Source organism: Narcine bancroftii, chromosome 5 (assembly GCF_036971445.1).
Source record: "Narcine bancroftii isolate sNarBan1 chromosome 5, sNarBan1.hap1, whole genome shotgun sequence".
Taxonomy (NCBI): Eukaryota; Metazoa; Chordata; class Chondrichthyes; order Torpediniformes; family Narcinidae; genus Narcine; species Narcine bancroftii.
In genome coordinates this window covers 174407773-174412943 of record NC_091473.1, presented here as the reverse complement: position 1 = coordinate 174412943, position 5171 = coordinate 174407773, and positions in this window count along the sequence as shown.

Genomic DNA, 5171 nt, shown 5'->3' with positions numbered 1-5171 from the left:
CACATCTGCTTCCAGGACAAGGTCTTCCATGCAATATTAGAGATGTCTACGAACAACGTGGCTTCCCCTCTACCACGATCAACTCTGCTCTCACCGGCATATCCTCCATTACCCACACATCTGCCCTGGCCTCCTCTGCCCCTGCGGGCAACAAGGACAGAAAAGGGGCTATTGATTCATAAGGATACTCTTCTAATATGAATAGAAATAATGCATATAAAATTCCTATGTATGATGAGCTTAAGGGAGAAATCTGCCTATTCTATATTCATTTACTTATTGGCACTTATTTACATAAGTGGTTACTGAAGCTCTTTCATTACAAATTGCCCTGACTAAATGGAGCTTTATTTGTTAGTATTAAGAGTGGAACTCTGCAGTCAACTCGAAATGACCAAAAGTACCTCAAATTGCAAAATGTCAATAAATCAAACATTGCAACTTGGACCCTCTACTTTTGCTTGAATTTAAGGTGTTAATCAAAAATAAGGAGTAAGATTACGTTTCTAGTCTCTTCAAGAATAGTAGGAGAAATCCTTTGGAAAAATTGCTCACACAAATGGAATTTAGATGTTTTCAAAAGGCATTTAACAATTCAAAATGTAAACCAAATTATTACTGAATGCAAAAGTTTTACTTTGGTCCCCTAAGTAGGGAGGACTTTAAATCCATTTGGTTGACCATAATCTAAGATGCTGCTGCTTATAGATAAATAATATGAATAGTAGAGAGTGTGTGTTTGACACAGTTACATCAGGAGGAAGATGTTTTTGGGAGAGCATTGACAATGGTTTATATTTTAATCTTCAAGTTCAAAAATAGTAAAAATTTACAAATTAAATGCACTGGAAAAAGTCACATTGGAGAAGTTAGAGATTAATCAAAGCAATCGTAGCTAAAACAAGTCAGAGTATGTTGTAATCTTTTATTTTGTATGTTGAGCATTTTGATCAATAACATACAAAGGAAGACCAGCATTAGAAACAGTGTAAAGGAAAGTTGTAAGAGTGATTCAAGTCTTTCAAGCTGATCTAGATTGAGGTAATAAAGTGGGATGTAGAATTGATTACCAGCAAGTTCTCAGTACAAAGAGCAATATCAGAGTTCAAAGGCTTCATTATAAAACTTCTTTAATATTGCAGTAAATTGTTATCATCAAAAATGCTGGTACTCTATCTAGAAATCCAAGTGTCCTGGCTGAAGATTATCGATCTAGTTGAGGTTTCATTGAAATAGCATTAGATCATTATTTTCCAATCTAAGTTTTAATTGTTGAATTTGCCTTTCATCATTCCACAAACCACTTGTTCTGTCCTTTTTCTGTCGGTTATCTGCAGATGAACTAGACTGGTTCACTACTGACTGATTTTTGGATTTGGTTATATTGTAGCAAGCGTGCTAACCAAGTGAAAGAACGAAGCCAGCAGTCGATGGGCTCGTCGGAACTCCTGAGCTTTATTTTGACTAGCGCGCTGCCACTTTTAAGGCATTTGAAGCTCCCGTCCCTGCACGCTGGAAACTACATCATGATGTAAGTGCCCTACCTGCGTGCATGTGGGCCCCAGCCTCTATTGGAAAAGAAGGGCACGTGACGCCATCTTTGATGTGGCTGCTGTGATGGGACGTGCGTAACACATGGAGCTGGTTCGCCTGGCTGTCAAATATGTTCGTCCCCATCCACTAACTATCCGAGACTCTCATTTGTGCAAAACTATTTATTTTATTTATTACTTGTCCTGCATATGTATTGTTTGTCTGTATGTGTGTCACGTCTGGTTGTGTGTCTGCATGTTTTGCACCGAGGACAGAGAATGCTGTTTCGTCAGATTGTACTTGTACAATCAGAAGACAATAACCTGACTTAAGTTGCTCAAAGCCTACCAATTCAACCAATATTTTGGCCATAGGCCATTACCCAAATCTGTTTGATAAAGTTCCTATAACATTACGTAATATACTAAATAATTGTCACCCCCCCCCCACTTCCCCCATCCCTAACCTCTACAGAGAGAAATAAAAGATAGACAAAAAATAAAAGAAAGAATGCATTCAACGTAGTAATTATAGCCACAATAATTCCATAATATATTTCTTGATGAAAATAACATATTTTCAGGGGAGCATTGGTTTAGAAGGCCTGGATTAGTCTATATTCATAAATCTCATATAAGGCTCCCATATTTGATAAAATTTATCATAATCATCTCTCATAAAGTAATTTTTTCTGAAGGGAGACAATATTTTATTTCATTAAACCATTCCATTTTTACTTTCTAATTTCCACGTTTTAGCCACACACTTTCGCTATTGCTGTTGTTAAATTCAAAAATCTCTTTTTATATTTATCTAGTTCCAACTTAATATCTTATATATTACACAGCAACAAAAAATTCTTGGATCTAATTTAACCTTTCACTTTTAATATCTTCTCTAATATAACACATTTCTTTCCAAAAATCTTTTACCATTTCACACAACCATACTGAATACAAAAAAATTACGAACCTCTTTTTTTTACATCTAAAACATTGAGCAGAGAAATTTAAATTGAAATTTATTCAATCTGGGTGTGTAATACATTTGATGTAAAAAAAAAATTATATTGAACCATTTGATATCAAACATTGATTGTATTAGTTACACTATCTCTACACAGTTTCATCCACATTTCTTCTTGAATTTGTATATTTAAATCCTGTTCCCACTTCAACTTAGTTTTATACAAATCTTTTCCTTTATTTCTTGTAATTTATTATACATAGTAGTTATAAATCTTTGAATAATAAAGGTATCTGTTATAACATATTCAAATTGACTGTGCACTGGAAGTCACAAGTTCATTCCTATTTTTTCCTGCAAATATGATCGTAATTGATAATATACAAATATCATATTTTGTAATATCCCATATTTCTCCTTTCATTGATTAAATGATGTCATAAACAATGAACCTCTAAAACAATCTTGTATTTTCTGTAGACCTTTTTCATAGCAATTGTCAAATAAAGAATTATTCATTGTAAACGGAAGTTGATCCTGTTAAAGTCAATTGAGCCAAATGATAATTTCTTATACCTCTTTCCACATGTGTCCTGTTCCATATTCAAAACAAATGCCTTAGAATTGGATCTTCTTTTCTACCTTTAAGAATTTCATATTTCCATTTATACAATATTTGATCTGGTCTTACTTCACCTATATTATTCATCTCAATATCTACCCATGGCACCTTTTCTTCCTTTTAATACCAAGAAGACAAAAATCTCAGTTGAACTTGCTTATAATAACTTTTAAAATTTGGTAATCTCAAACCCCCTTGATCTTTGTTCCATGTCAATTTCTCCATACTTATCCTTCTCAATTTTCCTCTCCATAAAAACTTCCTAATATTCTTATTTAATCGTACAAAAACACATTTCAGGTACCTGAATTGGTAATGTTTGAAATAAGTATTGAATTCTGGGAAAAATATTAATTTTAACACAATTCACTCGTCCTATTAACATTATTGGTGATTCCTTCTATCTTTCTAAATCTTCTTCCAATCCTTTTAAAAGTATATCAATTTTTCAATTGATTATTTACTATGATCCCAAAATATTTAACCCCCTCACTTTGCAATTTAATTTTTCTAATTTTTTACATTGTGTATAATCTGTATTAACCATTGACATCATTTCACTTTTATCAACATTAACTTTATCCTGAAACTAGTCCATATTCTGTTAATCTTCCATTGAATCTATTCAATGAAATTTCAGGTTTAGTCAAATATACTATAACATCATCCACAAAAAGACTAATTTTATGAACTCTGTCTCCTATCTCAAAACTTGTAATTTCCTCATCCCCTTGAATCATTTCAGCTAATGGTTCTATTGCCAATACAAATAATGGTGAAAGTGGGAAACCCTGCCTGGAAAACCTTCCTAATCTAATCAAACCTGGCGTTTGACCATTTACTACTACTTTAGCCTTTGGTACACTATACAATGTTTGTATTCCTTTTATAAATGTCTCAGGAAATCCAAACATGTAATATCTTAAATAGAAAGTCCCATTCTAATCTATCAAATGCTTTTTCTGCATCTAAAGTTATTGAAATCACTAGAACGTTCATTTTTTGAGCTACATTTATCAGACTTAAAAACCTCTATATTATCTGTTGCCTTTCGTTTTGTAATAAACCCTGTCTGGTCTATATTAATCAATTTTGGAAGTATCTTACCAAATGATTAGCCCACAATTTGGATACATTTTTATAATCTACATTTAACAAAGATATTGGTCTATATGAAGCTGTTTTTAATGTATCTTTACCCTTTTTTGGTATTACCGTTATCAATGCCATCTTAAAGGATTCTGGTGCATCATTTACTTCTCTTATATGATATAATATCTCTTTAAAAATTGGTACCAACAATTCCTTAAATTCCTTGTAGAATTCTACTGGAAAACCATCTTCTCCTGGTGCTTTATTATTTTGCAATGTTTTCAAAACCTCATATATCTCTGCTTCTGTTAATGAATTAGATAATTCTTTCCTCTTCACACAAATTTGGTAATTGAGTTTATTGTAAATATTACTCTATTTTAATTGCATCTCGTTTTAACTCAAAACTCAAATTTTCATTTATTTCCTTTGACATAAACCATCTGACCATTCTTGTCTGTCATTGCAACTATAGTCTTAGATACCTGTTCTTTCTTTAACTGCCATGCCAACACCTTATGAGCTCTTTCTCCCAGTTCATAATACCTCTGTTTAGTTGGCAAAATATCTTTTTCATCTTTATATGTTTGTATCATATTAAGCTTAACCTTTTTTTCCATTAATTTCTTCTTTTCCTCATTTTGACAAATTTGTATTATTTTCTCTAAATCAGTTATTTCCTTTTCTAATTTATCTGCTTCCTTTAAATACTCCTTTTTAAAATTTTACCATATAATTAATTATTTGTCCTTTTAAATATTCTTTTATAGTAGCCCGTATAACAAATTTATTATTTACCATCAAATCTTTATTATTTTCCATAAAACACCACATTTGTTTTCTTACAAAAATCACAAAAATCTCTCCTTTTCATCAATACTTTATTTAATATCCACCTTTTTCCACTAATTTTGTCTTTCTCAGCTATTATTGATAAAAACAAAGGAGAATAATCTGA